The sequence below is a fragment of the Myotis yumanensis genome, unplaced genomic scaffold, assembly GCF_028538775.1.
Source record: "Myotis yumanensis isolate MYYU_CA2020_CCGP unplaced genomic scaffold, mMyoYum1.0.hap1 SCAF_3, whole genome shotgun sequence".
Lineage (NCBI taxonomy): Eukaryota > Metazoa > Chordata > Mammalia > Chiroptera > Vespertilionidae > Myotis > Myotis yumanensis.
In genome coordinates, this window is record NW_027223754.1 from 51,713,289 (window position 1) to 51,736,770 (window position 23,482).

Consider the following 23,482-nt stretch of genomic DNA (forward strand, 5'->3'; position numbering starts at 1 on the left):
TCAGAGATTGGTTCAAGATCTGGGTCAGACTCCCAATTGCTATCCATGTCACTCACATCTTTTAATTACTGGCTAATTAAAGCAAAATTTTCTCATGGCAAAAAACACAAATTCAAGAGGATAAGCCCAGTACTCTTGGTATTTAATAATTTAATGTCTTTAATAATCAAGCATTTACCTATCTGGTACTCATTCTTCTGGTCAAAGTAAACCACATGGCTAGGGAAAAAGATATGTATGGAAGAAGTATATGCATGATGAGTGTCACAAAAGATATACAGAGTCATAAAGGGATAGATAATTTAAATACATATTCTATTCTGGGAATGTCTGAAGAATTTTGTAAAGACTATTTGATTAAGTGATGATAAAATGTGAAGAAGAAAGAGCTAGGTGTGTGGAGATGAATAAAGGAGATTACAAATTTTAGGTGGTGAAATTGCTAGTGAGAAGGCCAGTGGAAGAAAGAGTATGGTATTAAACAAACAAAGGCTAGTAGCATACTGTCAGGAATATGGGGGTGGAGGGCTTGATGATGCCAAAAGACAGACTGGTGATCTGGGGAATCTAGTGTCCTATAGGCTACATTTTGGACTTTAATATTAAGATGGTAATGTTATAGAATTTACCAGGCAACTGAAAAATATACAGGAGTACTTGGAGATACAGGAAAAACCCAGCACAGAAAATCATAAATCAGGGAAGAGCAAATTAAAGTCCCTACTTTACAGACATAAAGACAGAAATCTCACTAGCTAAGAGTTTCTGGTGGGCCAATACCCTGACAGAAAGAGCAAGATGATCCCCAAGAATAAGGATTCTTGGCAGCTGCTAGGACATCTCGCAATCTCTGTCACATGTTCAGCCTCACCACACACAACTAGGCTTCCCCTGAAGTGGGACTTGCCCCATCTTTAAACAAATTAAACAACAAAGAGACATAAAACATCAACAAACACTCTCATGTTTCCCATCCTTGGCCATAAGCTGGGGGCCCCTGATTTCATGGAGAGACATCTGCATTGCAGGCAGTGGTCTGGGCCCTTCTTAAAATTCATTAGCATACATTCTAAGGCAGCAGGTTTAGAGGAGCTACTTCCCATGTTTGCAGTTAGACCATGTAATCCTCTCCCAGTTAACAGAAACACAGGACAACACGAGGTAGCTTTCACTTCATGCAGGCTCTCACACTCACATTCACACACCAGTCAGTCCGAGTTTTGACTTCCACCCATGGAAAATCCTGAACTGAGGCACATAATTTGACTAAGTAGTGATCAGCTACTTCTGCCCCTAAAGGCAGGCCTGGACTCTGACTGGTCCCCAGGGGAAAACTTATCAGTCAGATGTCTGGTTCCAGAGAAGGGCTTTCCTGTCCTCCTTGGAGATCACTGGAGCATCAGGCCCATACCCTGCCATCTCTGGAGGTTGGTCAGAGTGGAAGGGGAGCAACGAGGGCGCCTCTGCGTTCCTGCAGAACCCCCATGCACTCTAGGCCGCAATGAGTAGGAGGGCTGCTGAGATGGGCCTTGAAGCCTTGGGCACGGGCACATGTGGAGTTGCTGCAGGTGAGGAATTCACCTAACCCAGCAGATACTGCAGGCAGGCCTGATGGCAGCTGGATGGCTTAGCTTCCCTGCCCTATGGGGCACATTGAGACTCAATCATGAAATTCCGGCAAAGGCGGTCAGTTACCATTCTTGGTGTGTTTATGCAAACAATCAGGGCAAATTGACTGCAATAGATAAATTGGTCTTAATTTGGCTCTTTAATAAACATAAGGGTGATTTTAAAGAGAAAAATTTTATTTCCATAGAAGTTATTAGAACTGAAATGTTTTCTTTCCCTTCCACCAAACCATTTGTTGTAACTCTTGCTGTTCTAATTGCCCAATAATACTAAATTTTATTATACAGTTTTTTTCTGCCAGGTCACAAACCTACCTTCTTCGGTGCCCAGGCCTCATTGTCCCTCTGACAGAGAGCAAGGATCTCTTGGCTCTGAAAAGAAATTTAGTCCTTCCTCAGCATGGAAGTAGTCAGAGGAGCCCACTGATGTCCATTTCCCCTGAAAGAAAATGGGGACCTTGATGGGATGTGTTAGACAGACGTGAGCAGAGAAAGGACGATGGGAACAACTTGAGAAGAAATAGATGGGACCCTGAACGTGCTTCTCACTACTCCAACTGTTCTGAAGCCAGAAATGAAGAAACCTGTGCAGAATCCATCTCCCTTCCTCTAAGAAAGCCAACAGGTTTTAGAACAGCTAATAGAGAGAATCAGTAGGTCCTGAAGCCCCAGATGTTACTCCAGACCAGATCTCTGGACTGCCATTACCATCCCTTGGGTGATGAGGATGAAAAAAGACTCAAGCTGTTGAACACCCTCCTCCCTAGCTTTGAGTCTTCTATTGAATCCCCAAGGCTGAAAATCAGCTTGAGGATCAAGGGGTGAGGGGAGAGGGATGATGGGGAAAATAAGACATTTTGGGAGGCTAGCAATCTGAATCTGTACCAGTAACCGAATGTACTTTCTTGGTAGCCTATAATTAAGTCACTGCCCCTTTCTCCACAATCTGGTCTCCATAAGACCAGTTTACCTAAGTGCTTCCATTTTACAGAGGCCATAAACCATGAACCATACACAACCCCTGGAGGGGGGTTATCAGCACTGGTGCCAGGCCAGGCCTTTAGGTATGGTCTCATGCCCCCCATCCCAACACACGGGGCTCTTTGTAAAGCCCACGAAAGCTCTGGAAGTCCCATCCATATTTGGAGGACAAAGAAACCAAAGGGTATAAAGGGAGCGTTTCCTCAGGATTTGGAGAGAAACAGTCTCCCCTGAGTCACTGTACTAGTACATACGAAACATCTGAAAATAAGTGGGTTTTTCCTGTATCTCCAAGTACTCCTTTGTATTTTTTGGTCTCCTGGTAATTTCTGTAACCGTAAGATACGCAGATTTTAAACAGAGGAGTGAATCAGATTTCCAATTTAAAAATAACATTCTACCTTTAAAGTAGAAGATAAAAACAACGGTGCTTGGGGGGCATAAGGAATAGTTCTAATAGATTTTAAAAATAGTTTGGTCAAATAATGTTTGCTGGTTTAGACTGAGTACTAGCAACAAATATTTAAAAATGTACTTAAGTAAGGATAGTAAAACATGAACACGAAGGTTAGGCAATATTTATTGAGTTTCTACTGTATGCCAAATATTGTGATGACTTTCATTCATTGCCTTTGTAAAACTCATTAAATTCTTACCAAGCAATTATTCATTTACTTCCATTTCAGTTAAGGATCTCAAGGTCACAATGCATTTGTGGAGAGCTGGAGCAAGTTGAGTGAACTTCCCAACATCAAAACCCATTATATTTACCAAGAGTCTTCCTGACTCAAAATTTTGAAGTAGATTTTAAAAACATTGTCATTAATTGCTTAAAACAATTTATCTAAAACGGTGTTTCTTCCAGCCACTAGCACTTAATGAGGCTGTGTAGACCAGTAATGCCACTTCATTAATTTTAGCACTGAATTCTGTATTCCCGTTATCCGGGTCATATCCCTGGGAGGTGCTGTTTTATTTTGCTAGAGCAGATCTTTACCAGTGGCTATTTTCCTCTCATTGCTTGCACCTTATGAAGTCCTGCTCATTGATATGTTAGACTAAGAAACACAGAAGCCATTTACCTGTATCTTACATATTTAAGGAGAGTAAAATCAAATTCCTTACCTTATATTAAGGTAAGTATATTTTAAACTATTTATCGTCTTTTATTTAGAATGGGGAAAATGGGGATGCTAAATTTAATAATATTATTAATAGTGGCAACTTAAACAAAACAACTCAAATTAAATGGTGCTGCCATAAGGGTCTGATGCTTAGACCTTAGAAAAGCATTATACGTGATTTGGGAGAATTTTGGGGTTAAGACATGAGGCTTCTGTCTCAGCAACCCAAAGTCCTATTCGGCCTCTTATTCTCCTTTAAATATATGTAGATTTTAGATTTTTCCACTCTTATTTGGATCACAAAATCACTAAATTATGTGCATATCATTTACCTTAGTAAAACCGTGTTCCACTTCACTGGCATTCAGGGTAATTTGTGAGGGATAATAAGTCCGGGTACTTTTCAGTCTTGGTGGGCACTATTTAGCCAGGAATCCAGAGAAAATCAGAGTAAACATATAAGATTTCAGAGGCAATTTTATCTTGGCTCTGCTAAGTTGTAAAACAGTAACAGGATAGTGAAGAGTTTCTGAGTGTAGGACAGCAGGCAAACATGATTAAGACTCACTCAACTGTAAGCTTCTCTGGCTCAAATTGCCTTCTGCTTCCTGTTGCTTTAAACCTAGCATCCAGCTGTGCAGGGAGGGCATCGCTGAAGATAACTTGCTCTTCCCCAATGCCATATATATTTGCTGTTTGCATCTTTACTCCTTCCCTTGGGGGCATTAAGGATGCTTTGGCTTAAGTTGCGTAAGGTTTGATTTGAAATACCAGTTGTTAGAATCTTTGTTCTAATACTGTCAGTTCTGAGTCTGTCAAAAGTTAATAGGTTAAAGCAGAAGGTTACAATTCATCCTTAGTTATTTTAACCCTAATTGAAAATTAGAATCAGTCAGGGTGCTTTTAAAACTACCTTGCCCTGGCCCCACACCACATGTTCTATATTAATTGATTTGAGTCAGGGCCCAGACCTAATAGATGTTTAAAGCCTCCAGATGAATCTAATGGGACACTATGCTTAAGAAGCTGCCCGGTTCCAGCAGCAGGACCACTTGAGCTCTGCTACCAACATGAGTCATCTAGAAAGTGAGATGCTCTTTTAGGTGCTCTCTGTACTTGAACTCTGGGAAATCAAATCAAAACTGTGAAATTTCCTCTAATTGCCATTTCTATTTGACCTGGCACAATATTGCCATAAACTGTTAAGAAGTATACATAATATTAGCTAAACTAAGCCTATTTCCATGATACTTTATATTTGGCTCTAGAATCACAAACCCCTATCTATAATATTTTCTTTTACTCCCTGTGTTTGTATGTTTAATTAACCTAAATAAAGAGTTTACTTGTTTGGTTCAGTGGCTAGAGAGTTGGCCTGCGGACTGAGGGGTCCCAGGTTTGATTCCGGTCAAGGGCATGTACCTTGGTTGCGGGCACATCCTCAGTAGGGGGTGTGCAGGAGGCAGCTGATCGATGTTTCTTTCTCATTGATGTTTCTGACTATCCCTCTCCATTCCTCTCTGTAAAAAATAAAATAAATTTTTTAAAAAAGAGTTTTGGTTCCCTGGTCAGATCATGTATAGGAAGAAACCAATCAATGTATCTCTCTCACATCCATGTTTCTCTCTCTCTCTCTCTCTCTCTCTCTATATATATATATATATATATATATATATTTATTTATTCTTTATCCTTTAAAATCAATAAAAATAAAGCTAATGGGCAAAACATAAAAGGGCAATCTATCATAAACATTTCTACCCATTAAAATATATAGCTTTTATCAATGTCTTGGAAATTCTAAAAGTTTTCAACCAGGAGAGAAATGTGTCTTTTATATCTAAAATAAATCCAAATATGAAATCAGAATCAATAGAAGCACATTTTAATTTGTTTTTTGTTTTCCTCAGGGACTTACTTTATCCCTATCTTTGTTCTGTTACAGTGGAACCATCTAGCCACACTATGATGCGATATATTTCTTCCTCAAAGTTAAACTTGTTCCAAGGAAAAAGTCTGCTTTTCATAATGTTTGCCCCAGTGAGTTGAAATTTACTTATTATATCCACCAAAATTTTACCAGTAGATAGATAGTTGGTATAACTTTTGTATTTCATGAAAAAAGTGACCAGACCCCCAAAATCTTAGCTCAACCTCTTCCTCATTGGCGTAAATTCAGCCAGGTATCTGATTTCATTGAATTTGATTTGGTACAATAACATCTAGAATAGAACTCAGGCATGATTTGACATCCAGTTACAATTTTTTTAAAATTCTTTATTGTTTAAAGTATAACATATGTCTCCTTTTTTCCCTATTGGCCTCTCTCAGCCACCCCCACCCCACAGCACATGCTCTCACCTCTCTAGTGTCTGTGTCCATTGGTTATGCTTATATGTTACATTTTTTAGCTGATTTTTTTTCAGTCAATAATGTTTACATTCTTATCTAAGTGAAGGCAAAAGGAATCAAATGATGGCTAATGATATGTGTGTACAAATTAGAAAGAAAATATAAACTATAGATGCAAATTTATAAGAAAAAAATGCTTCTTGGGGGTGAAAAAGTTAGTCGACAATTAAAATATATTTTGTGAGATTTTTTAAAAAAAATCTTTATTGTTGAAAGTATTACATATGTCCTTTTTCCCCCCCACTGACCTCTTCTAGCTCCCTCCCTCTCTGCCCAGCCTTCACTGCCCTATTGTCTGTGTCCATGGGTTATGCATATATGCATACAATTCTTTGGTTGATTTCTCCCCACCCACCAAACCTAAAATATATTTTGATTAACTCATTCTTATTTTTTTGAAAAAAATGTTCTATGTAGTAAAATCTTACTATGTACTTACATTGCTTGCCTACATTTATCCTTCATTTGAATTATTTTGTATACTACTATGTGCTCCTGCAGAAGGTTAAAGATTTTGAGCAAGTACCTAGCTAAATATGTGACAGAATTTGCATATTTGACATAAAAAGTAGGGTGTTTAAGAACTGCTATTTCAAAATATTAAGATTTTGTAGTTTTGCATAAAAAAAATCTCAGTGCATGCCTACATTACAGATCTATGCGATTAACACTTGTAAATTTCCTTTCTAACTTGCTCTACCAGCCAAAAATCAAACTAGTTTAACTAATTGAAACTGTTTATTACCCCAGAGAATAAAGTTTTCTAAATTTATAAATATGGCATAAATTAAAACCTATAATCATCTGTCATAAACATTCCCATGGCACCAAGTGTCATAAGTAAATAGGCGCGCACGTGCGCATGTGTGTGTGTGTGTGTGTGTGTGTGTGTGTGTCTATGATGTCTCTATCAGTGGTCGGCAAACTCATTAGTCAACAAAGCCAAATATCAACAGTACAACGATTGAAATTTCTTTTGAGAGCCAATTTTTTAAAACTTAAACTATATAGGTAGGTACATTGTTATTAACTTAATTAGGGTACTCCTAAGGCTTAGGAAAAGCCACACTCAAGGGGCCAAAGAGCCGCATGTGGCTCGCGAGCCACAGTTTGCCAACCACGGCTCTACCTAATTAAAGGGTAGAATAACTTTTTATAAGAAACATGCAGAAGAGCAAAACCACAAGGAGCTGTTACATTTCAATCTTCCCTGTTTTTGTATAGATCTCTCTATTCTTTGACAGAGTAAAAAATATAATCTATCTCTCTAGTGATACATAAACTTTATCTTTTATCAGGGAAAATTGCAACCAATAGGAAAATATGAGACTATATAAGAAGGGTATTAACATCCTAGACAATAAAAGCATAATATGCTATTTAGACTGGACATCCTTCCTGACGTCCTTCTGGACGACCTTCCAGTCGAAGCCAGGGCTGCGAGGAAAGCCCAGGTCCCAGGTGCCAGAGGCAAGGTGGTGCTGACAGCCTGGGGAAGGAAGGCCTATTCTTGCATGAATTTCGTGCATCGGGCCTCTAGTATAAATATAAAAGTTCTGTGCATGTGAGGAAATGTTAACTTCTCAATTTACGCGTTTTTCAAAGAAGAGACAAAATAAAAACAGATTAGGCAGGTGAAGAATCCAATGTGACGCTATCAAGATAGAGACATTCAAGAATGAACATTCAATAGTAGAAACTAATCACTTAGATGGAGCATCAGATTTAAAGAGCAGTGGTAGTTGTAGCATCCTCCAATCTCAAAAACATCTGTCAATAATCCTGGCACTAATGCCTGAAAACCCACCTTTACTAACTAAAGTTTAAAGAGTTAAGTAATTCTGAATTGAGAGACACTGCATGGAAAGCCTGTTATGCAAGTAGACAGGTACCTAGACAGACTTCAGACTAAAATATGGTTCACCCATATCTGGGCTTTTAGTCAAGGAACCTAGAGCTGCAAAACTGTGATATCCGTTTACTGCCTTTTGTTTGGAGTTGTGTTGAAATGAACTCAATTCCTTTTTCTGTTTCAATTCAGATTTGTTTTTATTTTACTAAGATTCAATTTGAGTGCTTGCAGTTTTCTTCATGACTAATTAAATTGCTGAGGAAAAATATGTCTGGGTTAAATAACACAATATGCCTGGGTAACATGTGTTCTGCAGACATTAAGCCTGGAGGAAAAACTTAAAATAAGCACCAGCACTATAAAGATTTGGCAGTTGTGATATTTGCAAGAAGGGCATTTACCTAGCATTCCAATGTCAGACCAGATCCAGATCAAAAAGAAAAATCTCATTGTAAATATCCTTAGTGAAGCCTCCATTTAAAGATTTTTTCATCATTTAAATCAAAATTAGTTAGTTACCTAACCATACATTTTGCAACCTACTTATTTTTGAATATACACACCAGTAAGTTACATTGGTGAAGGCTAAATATTTATTTGTGTTTTAACTAGTCGTTCCCATTATTTGGTTGTTTTTTTAATCAATGAGAAGTTTGATTACATCCGAATTAAAAATATTGCAAGGTGTGTTTATTCTATCATACTATATGCATCTCTCTGGAGCTTTGATCCTCTTTCTAGAGTGGATCCAAATTCACTTTACAAGGATAATCTCAGTTCTGTTTGTGCTATTACCGCAATCCACCTTTATGGGCTACTCAGCGGCCTCCAGTCATATTTTCTTGGTAGGCTACTAACTTTTTAAAGATGAGGCTGAGTGACTCTTTTGTTTCTTTAATATGGATTTACTAACCTAACAACATAATTAGCTGGCCTCCAGTTCCTTGTCAATTACTACTAAATCGTAACTCATGGCTGGCCAATAATTATCAAAACTTTTAGCTAAGATAAATGTATTATTGAAAAATTAACTGAATGATATGTAATAATTCATTTTAAAATCTGGTAATTTGTAAGCAACCATCCATAGATCAGAGCCAATAATGAAGGTAAAATGAGAAAAATATACTAGTAGTGTGTGTTTGTTAAATAAATATGCTCAAACTAAAGGAAACCTTTAACAAGGTTATGATATTTTTCTCAGTCAGAGAAAAATATAGAATATCTAAACATAGTGTTAGTAGAGCACCATTTACATAAAATAGAATCACATATGAAAAGAAAAAATTGAATTGTATAAATAAAGAAAATAAAAATTAAACACAATAAAATCAATAAAGTGTAATGGGAGGGACATAGCATTTAAATAAAGTCATAAGTAAAACATGTAACAGTAAATATAATAAAGATATTTTCAATTTCTCTAACAATGGTGATGATTGTGGAGTCTAAATTTTGTTTTATTATATTTATGTGTCCTGCTTAGTCAACCTATTGTGTCCCTCCAGTATTAATATTTATTGTTACTAGTCCCTGAGGTCCCAAAACCTGGTATTCATTATTACAGGCAATTTCAAGCCGAGAATTAACCAGATAATTGGACTGATCTGTACATAATCTATTTTATTGAATCATATCTGCATTGCCATGCTTTATACTAATGAAAGTTATAAAGATGAATTTTAAGAAACTAGTTACTAATTTGAAACTAAAATTAATTTCCTGGGCATTGTTTCCAATATTATATTATGCTTTATTAGATCATATATTATTTTGTCCCTACAGATGAAAGAATTATGTTTGTTTCTCAACATATCTATTTAATGAACAAATTAATAAATAAACAAGCAAATGAATGAATCTATTATCAGCACTATTCAAAATGATGTTCAAATCAGAAATTCATTTGTGATAGCTCACTGTAATAATTTCACATAACATGATAATTGGAACCAAAAATATGCCTCACTTTTGTTACAATATGAATTTTGATTTTTAGACTTCCTCTAGTTTTATCTTTCTCTTATTTTTCTTTAGCCTGTTTTCTTCTCACCTCTTATTTTTTTAAGAAATTTTTTACTCCTTAACTGAGGAGATTAAGGAGAGGAGAGAGAGTGAGACATCTCTATGAGAAAGAGACATTGTTGCCTCCCATATGCACCCCAAGTATGGGTTGAACCCACAACCTAGATGTGTGCCTTGACTGGGAATCAGACCTGAAATCTTTTGGTGTATGGGACGATGCTCCAACCAACTGAGCCACCAGGCCAGGGCCATTTTTAATTTTATTTATCTGTAGCTGCAGATGCATTCTTGTAAAATGTGTTGAACTGATTTAGTGTAAGCTAATAAATATTACTGTGATGCTATAATGAAATATTTTTTAATTCTATAGTCACTGAGTTGTAGGTGGATCTGAATTTAGAAATATGTTTTATCCATTCAATTTAAATGATTCTCTTTCTCTGACTTCTTCATAGTATGTGGTTTTAACAAGCAGTTTAATTTTCCTGTCATACCACAGGAGCCAATTTAATTCCAGTAATAACTGAAAATAATGTCCAATTACAACAGGTCACCAGGGGAATGAAGGGTGGGAAAGTCCTGGGAGAGATCAGCTTTAATGATTTTCCTAGTTCTGCTATATTGATCTACTCCTTAAAGTTTAAACCACAATAGTTTTTAACATGCACTGAAATTCTAAATAGAAACTAGCAAGTGCTCTAAAAGCCACAAAAATGAATAGGCACAGGACATATGGTATTATTGTGATAACAGATTGATAGTATATTCTATGGTATTATATTTTATAATGCATTTGAGTTTTATCTTGTTATCACAGATATTCAAATTCTTGGTATGGACTGCACATTAAGTCAACCCTGAAACCACACAAGACATTCTGGTTGCATTTTTTTTTTTTTCTAATCAACCTTAAACTTTAAGGCTAGAGGGAAGGTGGCCATAATGTTGCTTTCCTTAAGAAAAATAAACTATTTTTGGAATCACTAATGTTTTCTTGGAAACTTTGCCAAAGTTGCATTACCTCTTTAGCATACTTTCCATATGTCACTGAGAGTTGCTAGTCTATAAGTGGGTATTTATGAGAGAAAAAGATCTACAAAGAATAAATTAAATTATCAAAATGGTTTCAGGTCCCCAAAGTACTCTGAAATCCTAGCTCTGGTAATATAAATCAATGTAAAAATTATTCAATGTGAGTCAAATATCAAGAGAGATTCTTATTTTGGAGATAGACTTCCAATTACTGCCATTAGCTACACCGCTCATTCAGTCTTTTGGAGAGGTTATGCAGAGAATAAAGGAGTTATTCAACATTTTTTGTGTGATTGTGAAAATTTCCTAGTAAAAAGGAATATCTTAAATAAGTTGCCCATAATACTAAAGGGCTGCCACAGTTAAAATATGGATATATGTGTAGGTATGTACATATACATGTACATATACACACACATATATATGAGTTTCCATGTTACTAGACAAGCTCAAAACATTATTGAAATTTATCTGCAATATTAGTTCATGAGGAAATTTATTATTAATTTCTTTGCCTCACATGATTACTGGACCATGTGCATTGTCCTATTACTAATTGCGTTTGATAGTTTGTTGCGGACAGTAGCTGTCTGCTCTGCTCTGCCAATATCCGCTGAGATTTTAATTGCTTTCTTTTGTTTCTATACACAGTTGAAGCTTCCTAGATAAATAACAATTAAAATATACAAATATATTCAGTGGTAATTACCAGATTTTTCAAGGACAAGCTAAATAATGAGACTTTGACAAGACTAAATGAGCTTATGTTCCATTAGGTTTAAATTAAAACTGAAAGATTTTTCCAGTGCTAGTTTATAGCAAGTTCAAAAATGATATGAACAAAACTTGTCTTACTTGTCTATGCATCAAGAAAACTCCATTTATTGCCACTATGAAAATCTCCAGAATAAGTTGACAAAAGCTAGGTTTTCTCCAAATCATAAGAAGTCAAGATTTGGCTATGATTAAGTTTAAATAATCAACAGATTAAATTCTGTCTTACTGTAACCTTTTGGCATTTTGTTGACAAACACATGTACATCTATTTGTTATCATTTTCCTGTCAGGTATTTGATTTTAATGTAATAATAGTTGTAGACTAATGAAAGGCATTATGAAATGTTCCTACTTTGATGAAGAGTGGGTACAATGCTAATTACAAAGTGTATATGAAGTGTTTTTTTGTTTTTGTTTTTTTAATAAGATAAGATGATTTTTGGCAAAGTCTTTCTATGGGAAATTCATGACTAACAATCATCTTTATGTTAGATTATCACTGGGACCATTTCCCTTTCTTATCACTGTCCAATCAAATGCAATATTACCTCTGAGGCCAAACTAAGAACCATCCACTCTGTTAACATTATCTTTCAAACCCTTTAACACATGAAATGTGTTCTTCTTTGTTCGGTTCTATAACTATTTCTATGTAAATTGTATATATGTTTGAGATGTTTCATTATTGTCAAACTCTTAATTGTTTATGGTTATTTCACATGTATGTGGTTTAATTTCCCTTCCCCACAGGAATATACATTTTTGTCAGTGATAGAATATAAAATTGTTTTTTTTATATAGCAACTAGAGGCCTGGTAGATGAAATTTGTGCATGGGAGGGAGATCCATCAGCCCAGCCTGCACCGTCTCCAATCCGGGACCCTTCAGAGGATGCCTGACCCTTCAGTCAGACATCCCTCTTGCAATCCAGGACCACTGGCTCCTAACCACTCACCTGCATGCCTGCCTGATTGCCCCTAACCACTCTTCCTACCTGCCTGATTGCCCCTAACCCTCTGCCTGACAGCCTGATCACCCCTAAATGCCTCTGCCTGACAGCCTGATTGCCTCTAATTGCCCTTCCCTGCCGGCCTGATCGCCTGTAAATTTCCTCCTCTGCTGGCCTGATTGCTCCTAACCATCTCTGCCTGCCAGCCTGATCGCCCCTAACTGCCCTCCCCTGCCAGCCTGATCACCCCTAACTGCCTCTGCCTCAGCCCCCGCCACCATGGCTTTGTCCAGAAGAAGGACTGGACGACTGGAAGATATCCTGTCTATCTGGTCTAATTAGAATATTACCCTTTTATTAGTATAGATTGTTCAATGTCCCATCCATGGTGGTTATGCAAGTAATATTGATTAGATCGTTATTTTTTGTGAGATCAATGAATTTTATAATATGAATCAATTACCATAATTATGAGGAGAAAGAACACAAAATTCCTATATGCATTCCTTATATTCAGAATGTCAAGTATATTTACCAGATCAATGTATATTTAGCCAGAGCAATAGATACACTAACCTAAAACCAGGAAATTTAGTGGGACAATTTTCAGAGGAACACCAAACTAAATGGACAATTAGATTACCTTGTGTTAAATACAAGATGGCTGAGAAAACAGTGCTATGTGAACACATAGAAAAAGATTGTTGTAAATGTTGTCCCTTAATATCTGACATAATGAAATTATTATCAAATCCTGGCTGGCTATTATTAGTTGATGGCTAATTATGTAACTTCCTAATGCTTTTTTTCCCAAAAAGGAAGTGAAAAGTGTGGTTGAAATTGGAAGCTTAATAAAAAAAGACTGCAGAGTTACACCTCTGCCTTTTGAAATTATTTTTTCCATATGATGAAAATTTCTTGAGCTATTTCCATGAGCCTGACAGTGTTCTTAGTGCTACATACGTATTTCAGCACTTAAAGCTGATCTCAACTCCATGACATAGCTACTAACATTACCCCCATTTTAGAGATGATAAAACTGAGGCAGAAAAGTTGAGTGCTTTGTACAAGGCCATATTCAAAGAGATGGTATAGTTCAAATTGGAAGCCAGTCAACATGACACCAGAGGCTGCCTCATAATCTCTACATATCTTTCTTACTCTTTTACTCTGCTAGTTATGTTTCACATCTCTGGGACTATAGCACAGATTTCTCTTCCCATTTATTAATGGTAAGCTTATAACATAATGTGCCCCTTCCCTTACTTCCAGAGTAATTGATTCATGAGTGATTTCACCTACAGCATCTTTTATGCTCATCTTTCTTCTGCCTCTTCAAATGCTTGTTGGAGAATTACACTTGTTCCTTATGATATTATCACATTGAATTCAAAGCATGTTCAGTACATTAAAGATGGGCTAGAGAGAATGAAGTCTAATTTTTCATTCTGAATAGACTTGTTCAGTCAATTCCATTATACTTCTCCAGTTGTTAAAGTAATACATTCCCCCAATATTCTTGCTAATATTCTGTTAATCACTGTCAATTTTCTTTTCTCTTTTGTATCCTTTCTTTCCATTATTGTTTATATCAAATCCCTACTCAACAGCTCATTCTAAATTTTTAATTCGGTAGCCATTTTTTCCTAGAGCAAAGAGTCTCAGTGTCTAGTTTTTCCATTATAATTTCTCTTCTACACCCCTTTCCCCAAGGCATTACTTTTTAAAAATACCAGTTGTGAATAATACAACTATATTAATCTTCTCATAATATTTGAAGGCTTCATATTCCCTACAAAGTAGCTGCTGTAATAATTAGTCTAACCAAAGTCTTTCATATGTGACAAATTAGTTGCCCATTATTGCTGTACAACATTCTCCTTTATTTATTTTTTTAAAAATATATTTTATTGATTTTCTTACAGAGAGGAAGGGAGAGGGATAGAGAGCTAGAAACATCGATGAGAGAGAAACATCGATCAGCTGCCTCCTGCACACCCCTTACTGGGGATGTGCCCGCAACCAAGGTACATGCCCTTGACCGGAATCGAACCTGGGACCCTTGAGTCCGCAGGCCAACGCTCTATCCACTGAGCCAAACAGGCCAGGGCATCTCCTTTAAATATATATGGGTTATTCACCCACCCCTGTTCAGAAATCCCATGTTCTCTGTTCTTTAGTCTCAGTGACATTGTTTTTTCTCTTTGGAAAACTAGCTTCCCTTCTTTCCACTTATTGGCATATTTTCCTTTCAAACAATGCTAGTGTTAGGCCCCAAAACACCTATAAAATCTCTACTAGAATCATTGATAACAGTTTTCTCCTTCCTAAATTACTGGGTCACTTTGGTTTTGTGCACTCATTGTCACTTACTAGTATAATGGAATGCATTATTTTTGTGTTTTCTATTTATTCCCATTTTATGTCCTACCACAAGTACCACATTTTATTTTTGTTCTTTGTGAAATCGTGTATTGAGGCCAACTTACTAGCATGGAATTTTTAATAAAGTACTCAAATATGAGATAATTGATACAAAGTATTCCAGCAAAACCAGCTGGAAAATGCAAATAATTTTAAATACTAATTAGGAGTGCTTAAAAATATCTAATTAACATACTTTAAACAAATAAATAACTAGATAGAAAGAGAAGACTGTGTTACATATTTTGAATATGACTTTTCAAAAAGCCAATTTTAAAATGTGTTGGTCTTGCAAGAAATTTTTCCTGTGCCCAATTATTATGCCACAACTAATTGAACATGAATATATATTTCAAAGTGTGGTAAGTGGAATAAGAAAATAAAAGGAGAAATTTGATAAAGCATGAACTCAGGGGTAAAAAGTAGCTTATGAGTTTTTTCTCCAAGGTTATTTAAAATGAAATTAATAGTAAAATATTTTTTCAAAGTTTATACTTTTGTTTTAAAAATTTGTTATACTTCATTTTTATTTAAAACACAATGAGTTAGGTAAAACTATTGTTAATTTTTGGACTATGTTTTCAGTGTTTTGAAACAAATATTACTAACAAAACAAATAAAATATCTGATAGAGGAAATTCTATTTCATAAAGTATAAACAACTAGAAAGGTAAATTTTTGTCTACATATTGCCTTGTATGTTTTATAAGATTCTAACGTTTAATAAACATTGGTCTTACAATACAATTACCAGAGTTTGAGTTCTTGCTTTTTATTGACTTTATCTGTAAATTATAATATACCATTCAACCTTTATGAGCCTCAGGGTCATATTTATTTAAAATTTGGTTACTGGTAGTTCTAGGTTTTGGGTAGAAATAAATAACGAATGTAAAAAAAAAAAATAACACAACTCTTGAAAAGGTACTTAGCAGCAAATATCAATTGAGTCTAAACTTTAAAAAACACCAAAGCGAGTGATTAAAAAATAAAGTTAACTTTATGTTCAGTTTATTAGTCTATGCCTTCTAGACCCATCTTGTTGCAAAAATTACTTATAACAGAAAATGAGATACTAGAATAGAAAAAATCCATGAAATACGGTGACTCCAAAACAGTCTCAATGAATTTTATGATGATGCTTTGAATATTGATAATTTTAGAATTCTATATTATTATCATCCCAATTAATCAGCTGGTGTAATTATCTGGGGTACTCACTGTTATCTACCATGAACCTTCCCCAGCTCTCCTCCTCTCCTTGACTCTTTTCCTTGGTCTTCCTAGATCTTTATTACTTTTTTTCTTTATTGAATTTATTGGGTGCCATTGGTCAATATAATTATATAGGTTTCAGGTGTACAATTCTATTACACATCATCTGTATATTGTATTGTGTGTTCACCACCCCAAGTCAAGTCTTCCTCCATCACATTTATCACCCCTTTACTCTCTCCTACCTTCCCCCCACCCACCTTTCCCTCTGGTAATCAACATACTTTGTCTATCTATGAGGGGGTGTTTTTGGTGTGTGTGTGTGTGTGTGTGTGTGGTGCTTACTCCCTTTACCTTTTGCACCCAGACCCCAAGCCCCCTCCCCTCTGACAGCTGTCAGTCTTCTCTACCTATAAACAAAATGAATAAACAAACAAAATAGAAGCAGACTCAGACATACAGAGAACTGGCTCTGTATCTTTAAATTTGTACCTTATTCTGGCTTTCTTTGCTAGATAAACTCATCATTTTTCAGGCTTAATTTTTTTCACAATTGTTTTGTGACATGAATGAAGTAAACAACTCACATAATTTTAAGTAACATGTGGAGAGTCTCAAAAATGTATGCACATTTTGATTTTGCAATAACACTTTCAAAACATTCATTTTAGGAAGAAGTAAATGGGACATCCATTTCACAAAGTGGAAAAATTTTTACCACAGGAACAATTTTATAATAACATTTTCTTCTAAATTTTGTATTTTATAATATCGAGGGTATTTCCTGCCCTAAATGTCTTACTTACTCCAATTCATGCTCACACCATGCATTTCTTTTCATGTCCAGATTATGGCTATACTGTAGAGAAAGATAATGGCTGGGAACACTTGTTTTAAAGAGGCACAATCTATAAAGAAAAGTGCTTTGATGAAATGGAAATACTAAAAAAAGACACCCATTGCTCGGCCAGCGTTAAGAAAGCTGATTTTAAACTTAGGAAGAACAGCGGCAGTCCTTCATGTTGGTCCATATTTTCCCAGTACCAGGAAACGACAGCATTAACTTTAGAAATCCAGAGACTACGTTTACTTAAGTTTTGCCCAGTACTTTTTTCTTTTGTGTTTTCACCATGTGCGTTTTATTTAAAGGAAATGATTACCATATGGTTTTGATTCATTTACACTCAGCTCATAAAAAATACTGTGTTTTAGGAGGTATTTGATGTCCACAGAATTTCTGAGCCTTTTTATAAGTTATTTTATTAAAACCAGGAAGTTACACTTTACTAACACACAAAATTAAATGCCAAATGGTTCATATTTGTAAAAAAAATAAATCTCTCAAATACACACACATATATATATATAATGATGTATATCTATCTACTTTCTTATCTCTAAAATTTTGTTTTTAGATTCCCAGTGAAGTAGAGAATTGAGTAAGTTACTTAGAAAGTTCAATTTTTTGAAGCATGTTTACTGAATCATATAGTTAATTCAGTATTTTTCTTTCTTAAAATAAATTTTTGTTTTATAGATAACATTTATCCAAATTACACTCAACTTGTATGTAAACATTCTTATATTCATATAGTACAGTCTATATTCTTGAAAATATATATAAATGTGAACTTTCTGAATTCTGTTGATTGGTTTCATGATACATGAAAATTCCCAACACTTAAAGCATCTGCTCTAGGGAATTATAACAAGCATTCAGAGCTATAGTTTTCCACTCATTTCTTTTTCAAAATTGCTTGTCCAAGTAAAAATTCTAATTCATACTCAAGTTTTAATTAACAGGAGGTAATTAATTCAGAAAACCTCATAGACAAACATTTACACTGCAGGAACTAAATAAGTAAGAACCCAGCACAGACTGGGTTCCAGTTGCCAGAGGAAAACATAGACACAAAGTAACTGGAATGCATGACAATAAGGACTGCTTATCTGACTTTTCAGCCAGAAAAGCTATCTTTCAGTTATGACTAGCACATGGAAAGAGGAGAAGCACTTGCTATATGCTCTTTAGGCCTTCTAGACAGCATAGAGTTAGCCTTTGGCCACATACATGTGAATCTACAGGAAAGGTGATACTGTAGACATCAGAGGGGTGGGCACTGTTCAAAAACGTATTCCCCACAAATGTTCCCATGGCAAACTAGAAATCTGCATTATTCACCCAGCATGCAGTGGGCATTGCTGCAAACAGGTATAACAAGGGCAAGATTCTGACAAGAGAGTTAACGTACATCTATAATAATAAAAGCATAATATGCTAATTAGACCGGACGTCTTTCCGGACAACCTTAGGGATGAAGCCGGGGTTGCGATGGAAACCCAGGTCCCAGGTGCCTGCTGGTGGCGAGAGGGAAGCCAGGGTCCCAGGTGCCAGAGGGAAGTCAGTATTGGCAGCTGGGGGAAGGAAGGCCTACTCTTGCATGGATTTTGTGCATCAGGCCTCTAGTATTTAGTATTAAGCACTGCAAGAGCCAAAATAGCTTCCTATCAAGAATAAATGAAAATGATCACAAAAAAGCATGAAGGAAGCTGAAGAGAAAGGTACTTGGACTCAGCCTGCTCCACCCAGAGAAGCACACTTTCTGATAACCTATGGAAAGGAAACTGAGCTGCTGGAACCCATTCTCTATGAATTCATGGCATGATAAGTGTAAAAAAAATAGATCTTTGTAATGCTAATAAGCAAAAAAGAATTATTTTCAATTATATTCATTTCTCAAATTGAGGAGACTATATTTTATTTTGTTTTTCCTTTTTGATACCAGAGTTCCAAGATAAGTTCATCCTAATCCCAGACCTGTTTTATTTATTTTTTATTTTTTTATGTTTTAGAAAAATCAATCATCTTACCTAATAATAGACAAACATGTAAATTAACTGTCCCTCTGCTACATTCACCAGCCAATCAGGAGAGTATGCAAATTAACCCAACAAAGATGGCGGAAACGGTGGAGCCAAGACTGAAGGCTCCATCCGGAGTTGTGAAGACTGAAGGCTCCATCTGGAGTGAAGGCCTGGGTCCTGGGTGCCGGAGGAAAACCTGTACCGGCAGCCAGGGGAAGGGAAGGCCTATTGCATGAACCTCTTCGTGCACCAGGCCTCTAGTGTATAATAATAAAAGCATAATATGCTAATTAGACTGGACGTCCTTTCAGATGACCTTCTGGATGAAGCCAGGGCTATGAGGGAAGCCCAGGTCCTGGGTGCCAGAGAGAAACCGGTGCCAGCAGCCAAGGGAAGGAAGGCTTACTCTTGCACGAATTTTGTGCATTGGTCCTCTAGTCATCTACATAATAGAATTCAGGAATGTCATAAAACTGGTATGCTTTCTCCAATATGTCTCTTACAACCTCTTCACCTACTTACTGATGTGTGACATTCCTTTAGGTGGGAAGAGTATTTTTCTTTATGGTTATACATTTGTTAAAAAACTAATTTGAGAGAATATAAATGAACTCAAAGGAGAAAATCTTTTCCTAAAAGGATTATTTCTAAGTAGTATATACTGTTAAAATTACATTGTGCAATTTTTCTGTTTTGTTTTTACTATAATCCAATGATTTTTTAAAGTGTTTATTCTATGAATTACAGTGCACATATCTTAATTATCAGAGTAGAGTTATAATTATACAACTTCATATAAAATTTAAGAAACTTACAATACTAAATTGTCTAATACCACTTACTATTCTTTTTGCAATTGTTATCATACTAGAGGCCTGGTGCATGAACTCATGCACAGGTGGGGTCCCTCAGGGTGGCCTGCAGGGATTGGGCCCCAGCTCACACTCTCACCTCATAGCCCCAGCTCACGCCCCTAGCATTGCAGCCCCAAAGCCTGCCTGGGCCTGGTGCTCCCCCCTCACCTGCTCCACCACCCCCCCCTGCAGGTTGATCGGGCCTCTGCTCACACCCACCTTGGCCTGGTGCTGCCCATTCACCTGCTCCACCATCCTGCCATGCTCCTACTCTCGTCAGGGCCCATTGAGGTCTGCAACACCTCCACTGCCACCTGCTGCCAGCACTACATCGCCAACACCCACCATATTCCATGCTGCCCCCCCTGATGGTCAGCGCACATCATAGCAAGCAGTCAAACTCTCAGTCAAACAACTGCCCAAGGGGATAATTTGCATAATAGGCCTTTATCATATAGGATATTTAAATTTCTATTATCCATGTTGTTACATCTTATTAATCACAATAATATTTGCTCTACATTGCAATGTTATTATTTACTATGAAATTTATGTTTATTTCTCTTTATTCTATTCTGTGAACTTGAGTTTCTACTTGGTGTCATTTTTCCTTAATGTTCTTTCTTTAGTTTTTTTGTTTGTTTGTTTGTTTTTATATATTCTACAAGTTCTACTGGTAACATCTTTTTTCAGTATCTGCTTATTTTTTAAAAAATCTTATTTTATCAATTTTTGAAAAGTATTTTCACTTTGTGGGAATTACTTGTTTATAGTAGCAATGATAATGATGATGATATAATTTCAGTATTTTTTAAATATAATTTCACTTTCTTCTGACATTTGCTATTTGTAATTAGAAGTCAGCCATCTATTGTATTACATCTTTCCAAGTACTTCATTTATTTTTATCCTGATTGTGTCTAGGATTTTACTCTTTATATTTTACTTTTATTTGTTTGACAATAATGGCATTATTTAAATAAATTTTGATAGTTTACATATTGATAGTCTATGTTTTTTACTTTGTGAGCTCCTGACAATGAATTATTTATATACTAGGGGCCCAGTGAGTGAAATCATGCGAGACCTAGGCCCGGCAGGCCGCGGGACCCAGCGTCAAGTCCCGCCAGTCCCGTGGTATGCAGCATCAAGGTATCTTTTGGTGACCGGTATTACAGCATTACAACCACTGGGTTTTTATTATATAGATTAAAACATAATGTATGACTATTCATATGAACTCATATTACACTTCCATTCTCTTTTCTCTCCTTTTGGTTTCCAATTACACATATATTATACCTCTTGATCTTTTCCTTTCTGATCATTAATTTGCTTATTTATTTATTTTTAATGTGTTTTGTTTTATCTATTCTCTTTAGTGTGAATAATTTATCTTGTTAACTGTTCAAATATAATGAATAGTTTATATAGAATCTCCAATTTTTATTACTATTTTCTGAATGAAAATTTTATATCAGATACTATATGTTGAGCTCTATAATTTACAAATGGGCTCTATTTCTCTACTTATGAGTTTCTATATGTTCACTTAAGGTCAATCCTTTGCATAAGGCTATAAATGTATTTACAATATATGTTTTGATGATCTTGTGTGCTGTTACCTAATTTGACTGATATTGTAGTTGTTTTCACTTAAAAAAATATACATCACATTTTCTCCTATGGATATCTAGTAATGTTTTTTTTTAATTTATGATGTAAAATAAGGGTAATATATTGCAAGAAGTCTTAAGTGTCTTCTTTTACAAGTTGCCGAATTTGACCTCTATGCCAGTGAAATTACAGATCTTTTCAATCCTTTCAGACTCATTTTACTAGAACCAAATTGTTGTAGGAAGATGATGGCATGGGATATGCCATACCTACAAAGTACTGATCTTGAGCATACTTTCCTGCTAAGATAATTTTTCCATTAAACTTATACTTTCTCAGGTCTTTTTTCCCCTCAAAAGTATAGATGATGTTCATTAGACTGACATCCGGATGAAGGAGAATGCTGCTTTTTTTTTGGGGGGGGGGGGCGAGTTGCTCCTACTTTTGTTGTAGTTTTTATACTACATTGCTGATGTTTTCATTTTATAAATAATGAAAAATCATATACGCCAAAGGCTTGGAGATATGTGCTTATAAAATTAAGATAACAGCATTTGCACTATAAGTGGATTTGATGAATATAACTAATCTTAAAACCAAGTAAAAGACAAAACTTTGCCATTACTTGCTATCCTTTTGTTTGTCTCAATATGATTAAAAGATTCCTTTTTCAGAAAAAAAACACGAAAACAAAACAAAACAAAAACACTGTTTTAGGGTTTTATTTTATTAAAAGTAAAGAAAGAAAGAAACCCCCATGCAAAAGCATTATGTTTGCTTTTATCATGTTCCCCAACCACTCCCCCCGCAACCCCCCATGGAGCATATGTGTGAAATAATAAGTTACAAATTGCTGTCAATATTTCAAAGCCATAGCCACTATTTAAATATGTATTTAATAATAGGTTACTATAATTAAAGATAAAAGTTAATCAGGTTTTAAATATTTTATGATCCAAAGTAAAATGTGTGCTTTTTTTGGGAAGAAGTTAAGGTGGTTCAGTAATTGAATGGCAACATAGACATGCCCTTAATTATATCCATGTAATAGAGACAGAAAAATGTTAAAGACATGGGTCCTTGAATTCTTCAAGGGAACTTTGATTATATAATTAGATACTTAAAGAAGATTAAATTCAGAGTTTTAAAGTGCATACTGATTGCAAGTAGTAATAGCTTCTTTAAATTCTTTGTTTAATATCTTTAAATTTATAGTGGAAACCTTGGCCAGTAGACTTAGTTTCTGATTTGACCTCATTGTGTATCTGGTCTTCTAATATATATATATATATATGAAAACCCAGATTGTTCTTTCACATATATTTTTGGAACCAAACAAAAAAGAATAAAATCTATTTTTAAAATAGTCTATTCAAGTACATAGGAAAATATCTATCCTAGAAAATTTCAGTTCTCAAATATCAGTGTGTCCTTCATTGTAATCTACTTTATATGAAATCTGGGATCATCTGTTTCCCAGTGGGACTTAGATGACAAGGGAAACTGATGTATAATGAAATTTGTATTGATAGCCGGGCTATAATAAATGTATTGTTTCTACCTCAAGCTCATCTGTCTTCAGCCAGCATCTATGAAATTATGGCAAATTAATATGTTTGGTTTAAGCATAAAAATACAAAAAAAAACCTCAGACCTGTTACAGTTCTTGAAAATACCTATTCAACTCTTGTTATGTAATATAAAATATGCTATGTGCTGGAGAAAAT